Below are 16,877 nucleotides of genomic sequence, written 5' to 3' on the forward strand. Positions count from 1 at the left end.
TTGAAAGTTTAATGCTTAAAACCAGCAAATCAAATTGTTTGGGGACAAACCTGGTGGAGACAACCGAGCACTGAAGGTGATCCTTGGTAAAGATTGCCACTCCTCCACCTTTGGAAGATCTCTCTTGCCGAAAAAGGTTATAACCAGAAAGGTTAACATCAGTATTCAAAACACTCTTCCTTAACCACGTCTCAGTAATGACAAACACATCTGGATTGGAGCTGTGAACCTACACTTTCAATTGATCAATTTTAGGTAATAAGCTTCTAGTGTTAATGTACAGAAGACCCAGGCTTTCACGAGAGCAGAAATCCGTGAAGCAGATATCAGAGCTAGCAACAGTAGATGGGCCAGGGTGTACATGCACATCATCAACAGTAATATAATAAAGGCACGGTGCAGGACAGGCAGAGCTCTGCAGTGTTCATTTATGACATTTGAATGTGCGTTAGATCATATTGTACAGCAATTTCATCAGGTAACATGAATACAAAGCCGGCGAGGTGTGGTTAGAATAGGATGGGAGGCCAAAAGTCTGTGTAACCAATAGAGAGTCAGAGTCCCGAGTGTGGGAACCAACATAGTCTGTCCCTCGGTTGGGTAAACAAGAAAGTTCATAGTCAACAAAGCATGCAGGAGTCATGAGGCAAATTGTAAAATAGCTAAATGCACAAGAAAAAAAATATAACGACTTGGGGCTAGCCATTGTAAGTTCAGAGTCACTCACCCCAGCAGTGCCTGTTTGGTGGAGGCAATCAAAAGCTCGGGAGAGAGGGGGAATGTGGTGGGGGTACCAGTACCAGACAGGGCGAGACAAGCCAGGGCAGACGGTGGACAGATCGCCAGGTGGAATCCAAGCAGCGGTGCAGCAGTGCAGCAGGCAACGGGAGTAAGTGTCACCCACTTGGGAGAAGCTTTTATTTCTGGAGGCAGATTTATTGTAGAAAATGCCAATGGATGGTCTCTGAACAGCGGGAAAGGACTTCAAAGACCTCTGGATTTTGGTAGGGTAGCCTGTGAGACTCCTGCCATTTGTTGGGCTCAAAGGGTTCGACACCGCTCACTTCACACCTCAGTGCGAATTGAAGTTGTATCTGGTCTGTCTCAGTTCCAGGTTGGATGGTGTCCTCAGGTCTCTGCTCTTTGTTTGCTAGAGCACCCTCTGTATATCTTGGAAAAAGGAGTCCTTGGTAGTAGTAATCTTTCCAGGTAATTTTGTCCAAAATTAGGTGTAGGTCTGGAGTTTTGATCTGGAGTGAAGGTTATGCTGGGGAGGGTAGCATCCTGTATATGTCCCTGCCAAAAATTCCAAGTTTATCTAACTCCAACATGTTGAAAAATGTGAGAGCTCACTTGCAGCTGTCTCTCTCTCTCCCTTCCTTTGTGAATAGTTGTATCTACTTGGCTGTGGAAATAGCCTACAAGTCTATCAAGCTGTGTATTTTCGAAAACAAATTTTCAAATATATACTGAACAAAAGTATAAATGTAAGGTGTTGGTCCCACGTTTCATGAGCTGAAATAAAAGATCCCATAAATGTTCCATACGCACAAAAAGCTTTTTTCTCTAAGATGCTGTGCACACATTTTTTTACGTCACTGTTAATGAGCATTTATCCATTGACAAGATAATCCATCCACCTGACAGGTGTGGCATATCAAAAAGGCCACCATAAAATGTGTAGTTTTGTTACACAACAAAATGCCACAGATGTCTCAAGTTCTGAGGGAGCATGCAATTGGCATGCTGACTGCAGGAATGTTTATCAGAGCTGTTGCCAGATAATTTTATGGTAATTTCTCTACCATAATCCACCTTTAACGTTGTTTTAGAGAATTTGCAGTATGGCAGTATGTCCAACCAGCCTCACAACCGCAGACCACGTGTAACCACATCAGCCCAGGACCTGCACATCCGACTTCTTCACCTGCGGGATCGTCTGAGACCAGTCAGCCGGACAGCTGCTGAAAGTGTGGGTTTGCATAACCGAAGGTGTTCTGCACAAACTGTCAGAAGCAGTATCAGGGAAGCTCGTCTGTGTGCTTGTCGTTCTCACCAGGGTCTTGACCTGACTGCAGTTCAGCGTCATAACCATCTTCAGTGGGCAAATGTTCACCTTCAATGGACACCCTCACACTGGAGAAATGTGCTCTTCGCGGATGAATCCCACTTTCAACTGTACAGGGCAGATGGCAGACAGAATATTTGGCATTGTGTGGGCAAGCGGTTTGTTGATGTCAACGTTGTGAACATAGTGACCCATGGTGGCAGTGGGGTTATGGTATGGGCAAGCACTACGGACAATGAACACAATTGCATTTTATCGATGTCAATTGGATTGCACAGACATACCGTGTTGAGATCCTGAGGCCGTTGCGTGCCATTCATCCGCCGCCATCACCTCATGTTTCAGCATGATAATGCACGGCCCCATGTCGCAAGGATCTGTATAAATTCCTGGAAGCTGAAAATGTCCCAGTTCTTCCATGGCCTGCCTACTCACCAGACATGTCACCCATTGAGCATGTTTGGGACACTCTGGATCGACGTGTACGACAGCATGTTGCAGTTCCCGCCAATACCCAGCAACTTTGCACAATCATTGAAGAGGAGTGGGACAACTTTTCACAGGACACAATCAACAGCCTGATCCACTCTATGGAAAGGCGATGTTTCGCGCTGCATGAGGCAAATGGTAGTCATACCAGATACTGACTGGTTTTCTGATTAACGCCCCTACCTGTTTTGGGGGGGTATCTGTGACCAACAGAGGCATATCTGTATTCACAGTCATGTGAAATCCATAGATTAGGGCCTAATGAGTTTATTTAAATTGATAGATTTCTTTATATGATCTGTAACTCAGTAGAACCAGATACATAACCAGAAGTCTATGGTCTAGCTACCACTGCACTGGGGACCAACAAACTCCAACCACCTATTCTGCATGGGCTGAGGGAAGCTGAGGGTTTCGATGTGGAACTGGAGACAAGTGGGAGTGAAGTTGCTGGTCGGGGATTAGAATGACGGTCAAAGATAAAATCAACATTTAAAAAAAAAAAAATTATAGTGACACTAAAAAGGAACATTGTTAGGTTACATCCAATACCTGTTTGCCTGAGGTTGATGACACGCAAGCGCTTTCGCCCCCCACAATGTGACAAAACAATCCTTCCTCGTTATAGAAATAGAGAACAGCTCAAACTCCTGGACGGGTTAGAATATCTGGTCACACGCAGAGCCTTCGCTCCCTTGTTGTAGGGAGAACCGTTCACATGCAATTAAAGTCTAAATAGATTGCATTGCAAAACAACCGTCCCCATTTAATTCCTGGATAATGACATTGCAGTTAAGTGGACCCATTCCTCTAGAGGTGTAGTGCAGGAAAAACCTCATTAACTTTTTTTGTATTCCGTTAATTTTTTCACAAGAATCCCACCCTTATCTGTTGACTGATTAAAAGTGCACTGAGGGAAATTTTGTACAGATAACACACAGCAAATCTCACCGGGGACACCTCCCGAGATATGCAAATCATTCTATTTTACAGTGATGAAAGAGGAAGAATGAAGAAAAAATCATGATGCCGTTTCACCAGAACTGGGTTCAAGTACTATTTGAAATCGTTCAACTAGATCTAGCGTTTGCTTTAACCTGCCTGGAGTGCCAAATAAGCGGGTTTTACAGTTTTGTGACTATTCTATTGCAGCAGACAAGCTAAATTAAGTCTTCAGTTTTGAAATGAGGTCGGTGTTTCATGTTAGATTATGGCCTGGAAGAAGGTCACACTTTATTTGGATAGTCCGATGTAGAAGGTCATACTGTCAAAACACTATCTGTTGATAAGCAACTGCTTGCCAAGGTTACTGTTAGGGTTGGGTTCAAAATAAGGGTTAGGGTAAGGGTTAAGGCTAAAGGTTAGGTTTAGGGATAGGATAATGGTTGGGGCTAGGTTTCGTAGATAGTTAGTTAAAATGTTACTGATAGTCCATCTGTAGATGCTCTACAGGCTATCCAAATCAAGTGTTACCTGGAAGAATGCTGTGGATCAAGTCCCCGACCAAAATTCAAAATGGCTGCTATGAGTACAGGAGACAAATGCTTATCAAAATGGGTCTGCATGTTGTTTTTCTGCTCCCTATCCTGGTCAATAATTAATCCATGACATGAATGATTTATGCTCTGTGTGGTCGAAAAAGGTTTGTTTCAGCACGGGTCAGGTATTGTTTTATGGTATTAACTGGGGACACCGGTGTCGGATTTAGTTGGGGAAAGTATGTGGTATCCGTGTAGCTTTGGTTTTTGCTTATTAAGTTAAAGCCCTTATGCATGTGATTCCATTGTTTTCTTACATGCACGTACTAGCATATTGGCTAAACAGTACATGTATAGTCACTGGAGGTTGGTGGCAGTGGTTAGCATGCGCACAGTGTCCATATTGGGACAGCTACACGTTGGTGGTGGATGAAGTGAGTAATCTACTTAAGACATGAAGTGCTTTGAGACTCAACAAAATGTGCTGCTAGACAAATGCATTTCATTGTTTTTTTTGTTTTTTTCTCTAAAGCAACTTAAGTGGCATAGACATGGATCAACAACACAAAGTACCAGGCACCATCTGTTGCACAATACAAGTACGGCAACTTTAACTACTGTAAGCAAATCTTTTTAAGCACATTCAATTTATTTAATGTGACGCCGACTGAAATATATATATGTATCTTCTCTTCTACTTGAAGATGTGGCAGTGTGTTTTGCTTCACAGGGTAACTAATTGCCAAGGGGTTTTGCGGCTATAAATAAATGCTGATATTTTAGTTTTTTAGTTCCAGGGTGTGGAAGTGAAAGAATCTAATCCTAGTCTTCATTCTCAGAAGAGGTTCTTATCGGGAAGCCCTGGGGGCACCAGTGTTTATCCTACGAAAAAGATGACATCAGACGGAAGCAGAGCGAAGGATTATGGGGGCTTGTAGGACGTGCTCAGCTGCCACTCAAGACAGCCGGGTTCAGAGGGGTGAGTCTTAAGAGGAGTCTGCCAGGTGAAAGCAAACATAATCCAAAAAAGCCAATGCGCAGTGGGCTTACCCATGAATTAACCATTGCAAGTATATTCTCTCCTATTGCAAAGCACAAGGCAGCCAACATATTAGCACCTCCAGAGAACCATGACAACATGAAAGGTTTCACATTTTAATTGGACAGACTTGAACAAGTTAACGTTGGATAATACTTTTTTTTAACGGTTCTACTGACAGTGTCTGTAATTTGTAAAGTAATGTACACATTCTTGATGCAAAAGATTAGTATGTTGTCCCTACCCTCGGTCCTCTTGCACCAAATATACCATGAATCAATCTTTAACAAAGCGCTGAGGGGCGTAATCGTATCCCGAAAAGTCTGAATTAAAATTCCCATCATGAAACTGATTTAACTGGCAGGGGCACATGTCATTAAATCTTTGTGTTTAGTTTCTTCTAATTACAAATGAATGGAATCACGCTGGCTGCATTCTGTCACAGCTATTGCAGTAAATAAAGACTGTTAAGGAGAACTCAGGAGATTTTCTTTACTTTCTGCTTCTTGATATCACATTTAGTAATTCTGGACCCAGTAAGGACATCTCCTCACGTCAACTCAAAGTAAGTCTTTTGAGGACCGATCATCAGGGCTCACACTAATCCTGGCACTCTGTACATTCTGCAGCACTCATACACTGAGGGTAATAGAAATGTACGAATCCATGGTAAACAAGGTCATATTTTTAGTGTGCAGCACTATGGTAGCTTACATTCCATTTTCTTCTATCCGTAACTTAGTTGGCTAAGAGTGCTTTTCAGTGAAATGCCTCAACAATATTGATAATTTCACATTTAATTTGATTGTCATCTTTCTGAGCACACAAGCTTACCATATGTCAGTACATGCACTAAGAGATGAGGTGAAGGGTGAAAGGTGACACAGTCAGGAATTATCTCTGTTAACTAATTGGTCAGGCTCTAGATTTAAGTTCTGGGTCCATACATGCTAAGAGAAGGGATTAAGAGATTCTACAACAAGGAGTGGAAGCGGAACGAGGAGCTCCACTTTTTGTTATTTACAGGTGAATGTCTGTGACAATAAAACAAATGGTTTTTACTGAATATAAACAATCCACAGTGTGTACTTTGTCCTGTTATGTATATACCAGTACACAATATGTTTGCTCTGTTTCTCCTGGTTACGCACTCTGCTCTGTTTCTCCTGGTTACCCACTCTGCTCTGTTTCTCCTGGTTAACCACTCTGCTCTGTTTCTCCTGGTTAACCACTCTGCTCTGTTTCTCCTGGTTAACCACTCTGCTCTGTTTCTCCTGGTTAACCACTCTGCTCTGTTTCTCCTGGTTAACCACTCTGCTCTGTTTCTCCTGGTTAACCACTCTGCTCTGTTTCTCCTGGTTAACCACTCTGCTCTGTTTCTCCTGGTTAACCACTCTGCTCTGTTTCTCCTGGTTAACCACTCTGCTCTGTTTCTCCTGGTTAACCACTCTGCACTGTTTCTCTTGGTTACCCACTCTGCTCTGTTTCTCCTGGTTAACCACTCTGCTCTGTTTCTCCTGGTTACCCACTCTGCTCTGTTTCTCTTGGTTACCCACTCTGCTCTGTTTCTCCTGGTTAACCACTCTGCTCTGTTTCTCCTGGTTACCCACTCTGCTCTGTTTCTCCTGGTTAACCACTCTGCTCTGTTTCTCCTGGTTACCCACTCTGCTCTGTTTCTCCTGGTTAACCACTCTGCTCTGTTTCTCCTGGTTAACCAGTCTCCTCTTTTCTCCAATACACTGAAATTAATTCCTTGACCCACTTGTTACAGTAAAGCATCCTTTAATAACTATAGCTCCATGTTTATCGGAGTGGGGTGCACCTACTTTGATTATTTTGACAATCAATATTGCTGTGGTAACAGTAGTTCTTGTTAACCCAGGTGGTGTATGAGGTCAAAGTACACAAGTGGGTCTGAACAATAATTTATTTCCAGCGAGGTATCATTACTTAAGGAAGGGCCAATTTTTCAATCAACAACCTACTTTACAATCTCTCACAGGAATGGAGCTCAAACCTGTGTACCGCTGTATGAGACAACCAGAGATCTGTGTGTTCACACGTGCATGTGTGTGTGTGCCGTCACTGTTAATCACTTCCTCCACCTTTCAAAATAGGGAGGGCAGCCAAAAGCCCCCTGCCAGGCTTCCTCATAGAGCTACGCCACAGGGCCAGCCAGGTCTCATCAAGGAGCTGCGCCACGGGGCCAGTCAGGCCTCATCAAAGAGGGGCACCACAGGGCCAGTCAGGTGTCGTACGAGACACAGCGAGGACCCAAATTGATTTCAAAAGCCAGGGGGACTTACACGTTTACCTCGTCAAGCGAGCGGCAGAGCAAAGAGCATACCCAAAATGAAGTGGAAAGTAAAATAAAGCAGAGGAAAGGGTTACGGGGTTGTGGGGTTCCCACGATAATGACATTCTCTCCCTCCCAGCTGCACCTTGCCAGTTTTCATATCCCCCTTATCCGAGACGGGCAGAGGCTGTAAAGGGGCCACCGACTGATACAATTCCTGGCACTGCTTTTGCTTCATGCTACTCTCCTCACAATTATCTTCCCCTGGCAATCATTCCTCCCTCTACTGGCGGATGTAAGGGGCTCCTCTCTCTCCCCTTTAGATTGGGCTCCCTGGTGACCCTGGTAGCCCGGCTAAGTCGGAAATCATCCCTACTGTAGCATTACTTGCATTATCTGGCTGGTTGATGCAATCTCTTTCTTCAAGATTTTCCCAAAATGGCTGCAGGTATGACTTCAGAGACCTCGCACTGACTCTAGATTACTCTAGATTTCCAGATACAACTGGGAATTACAAGAAGGTGAAAGAAAAATCTCAGGCAACAGTTGTGTCTATGTCAAATGGCTTTGAAAAAATGGCTGCAGGCTGGGGAAATAGAGGGGGGTGTATCTATGTGCAAGTGGGGGAGGAGAGATAGAGAAAAAATACATAGTGATGTGTTCTTTATCATATAGTTATTTATTGTCATTGTCAAATGGCAGCATACACACTGAGCTACTCAGGTTTGGTAGGCACGAACACAACTCTGAGTAAATGATCGATCCTCAAAAGCAATGCAAGTCTATGTGTATAAAACATTTACAGTACAATGAAATCACACTGTATTGCATAAATTCATGATCAATAATAGCAGAAAGTAATTTGGTGCCCTTGCATGACCATTGGTTGTGCTGGTTGGAATGGAGATCTGGGGAGGGAGAGGGCCCAGTGGGTTGACAGTAGGGTTGAGGGGTGGGAGAGGTGCTGGAGGTCATTCTAGACTCTGGGCCCAGGTGATTGGCCCAATGGTGAGGGGGTTGAGGGAGACAATCTTGGCCACAGAGCGGGACCTCCTCCTGGAAAACACTGGAGAGCAGGATGAGCTTCTGTGGTTACACAGGCTGAGGCGGCAGTGCAGGAAGACGTAACGGTAGCCCCCATACAGCAGAGCAGAGAATCGAGCCTGGAGGAATGAGGCGCTTTCCTCGACTGTCACGTGGGTACGATTGCTTGGACAGCTGTCCTGAATTATGTAGTATCGAAGGAGGTTGTCAGGGCTGGGGGATTCCGTGGTGAAGCAGTCGTCTAGAACGACCACGAAAAGCCCCGGGTCTGACTCGTCTACGGACACGCCCACATGCAGGGTGGAACCCAGAAGCAGAGTGACTGCCTGACCAGAGTGACTGCCTGGGTAAGGCTCTGTGTAGTTGGAGTTACGATACAGAAACATAGAGGCTCTGGCCTTGGCACCGACTGCGACAACTGCATTGTCAGTTGGTATATGGGGTCTGATGGGCACATCCAGGCTGCTCTCTATCTCCAGAGGATAGATACAGGAGAAAGGAAAGCTAAGGGGAGAATAATTTTGTGCATCTACTGGATAAACTAATATGCTGTTGAAGTAGACAGCATGAGTGCCATTTGTCTTCACTGTGTTTCCACAGTGTCCCTCCCTGCGCTCCACCTGGTACCACACCATGCCATTGCGATCCTCGTGGGCGGAGCAGCGCCGGTCAGCCAGGTGAGCAGTGGTAGCGTTTATACCAGCAGCCTCCAGCAGCCTCCATGAGCTCTGATGAGACCCACCTGTAGGAGGCCCCGCCCACATACCAGCTCTGGAGATTTCCTCTCACATCTCCAGTTGATCTTATCCTCACTCACACAAGTCGGATCACTTCTACAGGTAGCACATACCATAGTGTTAACGTCTGCACAGTAGGCAAAGGACTGCAATATGTTGGACTGACAAACTTGTAGACATAGTCGTTTCTATAGCAGGCTTTGACATGAATTGGGGTTTGTTTATATTGGCAGCAGCTATCATAGCTCCCACAGATACCCCGCTGAACCACTCCGTCCGACAGCTGGGGGCGGGGATCTGTGAGCCACATCGGGTTGTTGGTACCACATGTGTGCTTTTGCACACACCTCTCTGGCATCTGAACACTGGTGTTCCCCAGGAACATGCGATACTAGTCCCGAAAGTTGATATCCTTGTCGCAGTTCCCTATACCCCTGTAGTTGGTGGCACGCCAGGCGTCATTCAGTACAGAGTAGTGCTGGCAGGGGTCTGCACAACGAGATGTTCCACCAATACTGATACAGTCCTGTCCCACTGGACACTCTGTGTCTCCACACATAAACTGGACAGAGTGGGGGTCCACGTTTGGGCTGGTGTGCAGGACTGAGTGGAGGTTATCGTCAGAAGGCACCAGGCAGTTGAAGGACCCAAGGGTGTTCTCACAGACCTGAGGGGCGCAGGGCTGGTCAGGAAGGGAACACTCGTCAACGTCCACACAACCCAGTATAGAGGACCAGCGGTAACCTTGACGACAGCAGGAGCCGCTTTCGCAGATCTTGGGTCATAGCAGGTGATGCCGTTGCCAACAAAAGCCGTCTTGACAGGTGCAGGTGAAAGACCGTGTTGGAAAGGCATCTACCCTCTCACGTTCTACAGATGAGTCCAGACAGGTGGCTTGGTCGTGACACGTCTCACAGCTGGTGACAACTGTACCTGACCTATCACCAGTGCTGGCCTGTATAAACAGGAGCAGCAGCAGAGCCCCTGATGTCATCACTAAGAACCCCATCATTTAGATCAAAACAGCCTACACACCATTCACAGGAAGTATGTGCTGGCTTCTACCTGTGAACTTGAGAATTTATATTTTTCCAGAGACATCATGTGACTATAGATAAAATACTTTTATGTTGTGATTACGTGCTCTTCTTCTGAAAAATATGTCTCCGCTTAATCTGCGTAATTCTTGTCCCATGTAAAATACAACCTTGGAGATTCTAAAGTTGTTGAACCGATAAGCTTTGACTTAATTTACAATTGTACATCTGACACTGACAAATGTATTTGATTAGGTTTTGATTGTGTTATTTTTCCCATAATAGTCCCCCTGCAGAATGAGTCATGCAAAGTAAACTTCCCTAGTGAAAAGTAAACTTCCCTAGTGAAAAGTAAACTTCCCTAGTGAAAAGTAAACTTCCCTATTGCCACAGCACACATAAAAAAACAGAAATGGCACAAACAAAAGAACAACATGAATGACCTTAACTTGGAATCGGATTGAGTCGTGATGCTTTGTGGTTTTAAATATCATTTGTTTGGCATATTGGAAGTTGTCTTTCTGATGCACTATGCGGATACAAGTTGAAAAGCCACAGAATATTAAAAGTAACATTTATAATTAAAGAATTAAAGAGTCACAAAATTCTGAGTGAGAATCCGTATCAAACCCACCAAACAGATCAGTATGTAAATAGACAATGTTCTAATAGCTAGTTTTATTGCTGTTCTGATGTCCTTGGGGAAATATAATGGCTTCCAGAACGTGCAAAAAAATCCTTGAAATCCATCATGTTAGATGTTGCTTCTTGGATGTTAATCTGACTTTAAGTATCCATTTACGCACAACAAAAGCAGAGCTGGCTATCACTTTGTTTTTTGTATCACATTTCCACAACGCATGTAAAGGAAAAATGATGACCCCATTATCTGTGCCGTGCAAGCATTGGAATAGCTTGATATGTTTCATTTCTTCACTAAGACCTCTGTTCAAAATATATTTCCAAATGAGGAGTGAGCTACTCATATTAAAGGGAAATTTCACCGTTTTTCAACTTCACCTCCAGCACCACCCCAACATCAACATATGTGAAAATTGCACGTTTATATGTTTTGTTGAAAAGAAGATAGAGGAAGTTAAGTGTTTCCAATGTCATCATCAACCAATTAGTAGGCAATGTGTGCTCATAATTGGTTAAAATCACACAATGCACACCGATGATGTCATTGGAAACACTTATCTTCCTCTATCTTTTTTACTACAAAACATAGAAACGCACCATTTTCACCTATGTTGATGTCGGGGTGGTGCTTTTTTAAATGTCCCTTTAAAGCCACTCACAAGATTAACATTCTCATTTCAAAGGAGGCCAGACATTGTGGTTGTGCTTTGCCTGCCTAGCCTGCTCTTCGTCGGCCTGTAGTATTTATTACCATTGGCTCAGAAGGTATTATCAGCGTTCATTCAGTGCAGCACTTGCACACATGACAGTTCATTTTCTGCATGATGTCACAAAAGTCAATACCATCTTGTAAAGACAAATACCAGATAACGCTGGCTAACTGATGCAATTTAGGGGACGACCCTTAATCATGGGGTCATAGCAGGTGGTGCCTGCATGAACCATAAACCACTTCAAATCTCATACAACAAGACAGTCTGTCTATCTAATTAGCTGGACTTCATAAATGTTTTGCTGGCCTGCCCCTTATTTGAGTATGTTTCCATGTTTATTGCTATATTAAACTCAATTACTTGAGCATATTGCATAATAGTTAAGTGCTACACCTGTACAATGTTGTGCATTGCATGTGATGCACTTTTCTTTCTAAACTGAAATGAACATCCCTTTGAATAAGAGTTGTTATAAAGTAAGGCAAGGGAAATATGTAACCTGCCACAAAGCAGCCATCCCCTGCCCAGCAGGGAACTGAGAAGTGGTACAACACAAAGCAGCCATCCCCTGCCCAGCAGGGAACTGAGAAGTGGTAGAACACAAAGCAGCCACCCCCTGCCCAGCAGGGAACTGAGAAGTGGAAGCAATACAAAAGACAACCAGTAGTTTGAGGGTATTTTAACTTTTTGGTTTGTTGGTTTGGCAATGCCACTTTCAGCCAGAGAAATATGCTGAGAAGGATTATCACCACAGCAAGCAAGGTACTTAGAGTGAAACAGACAGGCCTGGATGAGATCTTTAAGGTCAGGGGCCTCCGAAAGGCTCACAAAATAATTTTAGACCCAAGCCACCCCCTGTACCCGGACTTTGAACTACTCCCCTCTGGACACAGGTATAGAGCACCCCTCGGCAGGAAAAACAGAACTAGACAATCATGTGTGCCAGGTGTGATATCTCTCCTAAATAGCTCGGGCTAATGTTCCTATCGACCCAGTAAGACCATCAGGCTAGTCTCTTTATATTGACATGTAACTGTTATGAAAGTTGTATTGTCAATTTGTTTTGCCACTTTAAACGTGTACATGACACTGTAACACAATTTCCCCATGGGAAAAACAATATGCAACAATCTTCCTAATAAGGTCAATGCTTTAAGCTTGAATATTTTAGTGGGTCGCAAAAGTTTATTTCCTTGTGTTAAGTGAGCTAAGCACAGATTGAAAGCTTGAGTGAGTCAGGTTTTTTACCTGACTTTGTCTGTTAAGATTCTGAGAACTGTATGGTGTCCATGTTAGGACATCCTTGGTCTCAGACACTGTCGTACAAGTTACATACAACAACATGTTGGCAGGGAAGATGCAAGGTCATAATGATGTGGATTTACTACAATACAGGTCTGATTCAATCAATTTGTTTAACGTACACACAATACACTGTCCACAACATATTTGATCATCTTATTATAAGAATCCTGTTCTAATGCCACAATAGCCCCGAGTTGATCACATGGGGGATATTACGGAGATGTAATGACGTATTAAACGATAGGTTCGCTCATTTATCTATATCAGGACTAATTAGGGTTCTGAATTCAATTGTTAATTTGTGAAAATGTATTATGGTCCTAAAACATGCATGTTCCTCATTAAGCTCTTACAACATGTAAAGTAAACAACACCATTACCTACTCTGAAGGCAAGGACATGGTAGTAAAAGTAGCATGGTACTAAACACATACTGTATGCAGATATTAACCCACAGTGATACACGTTCAATTTACAGTGAATCCCCTACACAGGACAATTGAAGTTTTAGGGATATTTACTTTTATCAAAGTTAACTTTCCGGACCCCCTGCACTGACTGAATGCCTGATGTGCTGTTAATATCCAGCACCATATTGCCGCTAAGCCTATCACTGGTGATATCAACTACGAACACTGAAAGGTCCTTTCTTCCTCAGAGAGATAAGCATTATAGCATGAGATGAGAATGAACGTCTCCATTCTGGGAGTGTTAAATCACCCAAAAGCCGCTCTTAATGTGGGCAACTCATGGTGATATGATATACTGTATAATGAAGTCCCTTATAAGAATTAAGCTGTAGCTTTCACGTCTCAGCATGGACCCTCAGATAAAGTCGGCCATCAGAATAGGACAACGGAGGAACACAGAGAGACGTTGTCACACCAGACTAGCATGGCTTTTAACTTTGCAAATGTCTGTTGTATATCTCTGTCTGGAAGAGGGAAAGAGAATACTGGGAGGGCAATTTAGATGTGAAACTTGTTTTTTTGGTTCAGAAGTTAAGCTGTAATATGTGACGGCTTTGCTTGGTTAAAGATTAATATGATGAAAAGAGGGAACATTTTCTGATCTCTATGGATATGCTGGTCTCTCTGGTCTCCTGCCCCCACATGTTTTTTTGATCTCTTCTTTCTTCCAGATGAACATCTCTGTCTGCATAATGACAACAGTGTGGGGAACGGCTGCCACAAAGATTCTCTCCAGAAGCAATTGTTTAAAAAAATGTTGAATTATGATATATTGTAATTGGCCTGAGGCCCCACCGAGACCTCTCCATAACCTAAAGCTGAATACATGCTAAATAATTCTCATGCCATGTTTTTGCATTAACTAGTCCTTAGGCTGCCCTGTGCCTCTTAGATACAGTCCAGACTTCTCTTAAATCGTTCTAGTTAAATCAGTTAGCAAACACTTAATCTATACCCCCGGGATGCTTTAGTCCATTCACAGAAGAAGCAGGTGGCTATTGCTATTCGGTGGTTTATATGCTTTTGAAAGAGTTCGTAAAAAAAATCTGCCTTATCTCTGAAGGGTTCCTATCGTTTGAAATATGCCTTATTGTTGAGAGAACCAATTTAGCAGTACATTTTTACAACACACTCCACCACACACTCTCTTTCTTCTCCCTCGTTCTCGCCCCCTCCCATATGCGGAGTGTGATCACCATAATCATAAGTGACTAGTTTGACTTTGAGGAATGGACTTTTGTTTTCTCTAGATATTCTGGCAATACTGTCCATGAAAATTAACCACTCCCAAAACATTCCACGTCGTCATCTAACACACATGCATGCATGTTCACACACACATAAACACACACACTTCTATAAACACTATACAGACAGAAATATCCAGAAGAAGTGCATGGGTAGTTAAAAAGCTATAACCATGTCTGTATTTATACCAGAAGGCAGTTATTATAATTTGTGCAGTGATACAGACAGGAGTGTTGTCTCTAGGGAAAGAAGTTCTGGTTAACTGGTCTGTGCATACAGTAGTATTAGTCCTACTGCGACATTTACTTCCTTATTACCTCACAATGAACAATGCCCATGGTGGATTTATGTGTACAGTATGAGTATAATGTTCCATTGCACTCATTATTGCTTCTTATCACTGTTCTAGCCTGCAATTCTCCCACCATGCAATCTAAGACTGTTATCTGCAGCATGAGGGATGGAGAATAAGTTATTACCATGCTTAGGAAGTAAAATGGACAGCTTGCGGCCTCGCAACACGGACAATATTTACAGTTGAAGTCGGACGTTTACATACACCTTAGCCAAATACATTTAAACTCAGTTTTTCACAATTCCTGACATTTAATCCTAGTAAAAATTCCCTGTCGTAGGATAGTTAGGATCACCACTTCATTTTAAGAATGTGAAATGTCCGTATAATAGTAGAGAGAATTATTTATTTCATCACATTCCCGGTGGGTCAGCAGTTTACATACACTCAATTAGTATTTGGTAGCATTTCCTTTAAATTGTTTAACTTGGGTCAAACATTTCGTGTAGCATTCCACAAGCTTCCCACAATAAGTTGGGTGAATTTTGGTCCATTCCTCTTGACAGAGCTGGTGTAACTGAATCAGGTTTGTAGGCCTCCTTGCTCGCACACGCTTTTTCAGTTCTGCCCACATATTTTCCATAGGATTGGCTTTGTGATGACCACTCCAATACCTTGACTTTGTTGTACTTAAGCCATTTTGCCACAACTTTGGAAGTATGCTTGGGATCATTGTTCATTTGGAAGACCCATTTGCGAACAGGATTTAACTTCCTGACTGATGTCTTGAGATGTAGCTTCAATATATCCACATAATTGTCCTTCCTCAATCCGTCCCCATGATGCCATCTATTTTGTGAAGTTCACCAGTCCCTCCTGCAGCAAAGCACCCCCACAACATGATGCTGCCACCCCCGTGCTTCCCGGTTGGGATGGTGTTCTTCGGCTTGCAAACCTCCCCCTTTTTCCTCCAAACGTAACGATGGTCATTATGGCCAAACAGTTCAATTTTGTTTCATCAGACCAGAGGACATTTCTTCAAAAAGTACGATCTTTGTCCCCATGTGCAGTTGCAAACCGTAGTCTGGCTTTTTTATAGCAGTTTTGAAGCAGGGGCTTCTTCCTTGCGGAGCGGCCTTTCAGGTTATGTCGATATAGGACTCGTTTTACTGTGGATATAGATACTTTTGTACCTGTTTCCTCCAGCATCTTCACAAGGTCCTTTGCTGTTGTTCTGGGAGTGATTTGCACTTTTCACACCAAAGTACGTTCATCTCTAGGAGACAGAATGCATCTCCTTCCTGAGCGGTATGACAACTGCGTGGTCCCATGGTGTTTATACCTGCATACTATTGTTTGTACAGATGAACGTGGTACCTTCAGGCGTTTGGAAATTGCTCCCATGGATGAACAGTCAACTTAGTGTATGTAAACTTCTGACCCACTGGAATTGTGATACAGTGAATTATAAGTGAAATTATCTGTCTGTAAACAATTGTTGGAAAGATTACTTGTGTCATGCACAAAGTAGATGTCCTAACCAACATGCCAAAACTATAGTTTGTTAAGAAGAAATTTGTGGAGTGGTTGAAAAACGAGTTTTAATGACTCCAACCTAATTGTATGTAAACTTCTGACTTCAACTGTAGATGCAGTCTATCAATTCTAATTTGGCCATTTCATCCTTGAAATATAATAATACATTGCTGCCATCTACTGCTTTAGGTAGAGCAAAGCATCACATCTAATTTCCCATGTCTAATTGCCTTTGTGGAGCTAAGGAACATTGATTTGTAATTCTACATTAGATGCTATGTTAATGGTTCTTAAAGGGATAGAGCGAGATTTTGGCAATCAAGCCCTTTTTCTATTTACCCAGAGTCAGATGAACTCATGGTTACCATTGTTAAGTCTCTGCATGCAGTTTGAAGGAAGTCTCTAATTAGCATTAACATAATTGCTAATTAACTGTAATTCTATGGGAACAGTCATTGCACTAATGCTAGTTAGCAATGG

At 43.0% G+C, this 16,877-nt stretch overlaps 1 long non-coding RNA gene and 1 pseudogene across 2 annotated transcripts; one reads left to right on the plus strand and one right to left on the minus strand.

The window, feature by feature from the left end:
* Positions 1–803: 803 nt before the first annotated feature.
* LOC129858281 (uncharacterized) lies at positions 804–5,551 on the plus strand. 2 transcript variants are annotated; one of them, XR_008760005.1, is made up of 3 exons: positions 804–889; positions 4,568–4,654; positions 4,875–5,551. It is a non-coding gene; the product is annotated as an uncharacterized LOC129858281 (long non-coding RNA). The 2 variants fall into 2 exon arrangements; XR_008760004.1 differs by lacking the exon at positions 804–889 and adding an exon at positions 2,468–4,469.
* A 1,604-nt stretch (positions 5,552–7,155) lies between these two features.
* LOC129858277 (uromodulin-like) lies at positions 7,156–12,989 on the minus strand (annotated as a pseudogene).
* Between the last annotated feature and the right edge of the window lie 3,888 nt (positions 12,990–16,877).

The sequence above is a fragment of the Salvelinus fontinalis genome, chromosome 6 (assembly GCF_029448725.1).
Source record: "Salvelinus fontinalis isolate EN_2023a chromosome 6, ASM2944872v1, whole genome shotgun sequence".
NCBI lineage: Eukaryota > Metazoa > Chordata > Actinopteri > Salmoniformes > Salmonidae > Salvelinus > Salvelinus fontinalis.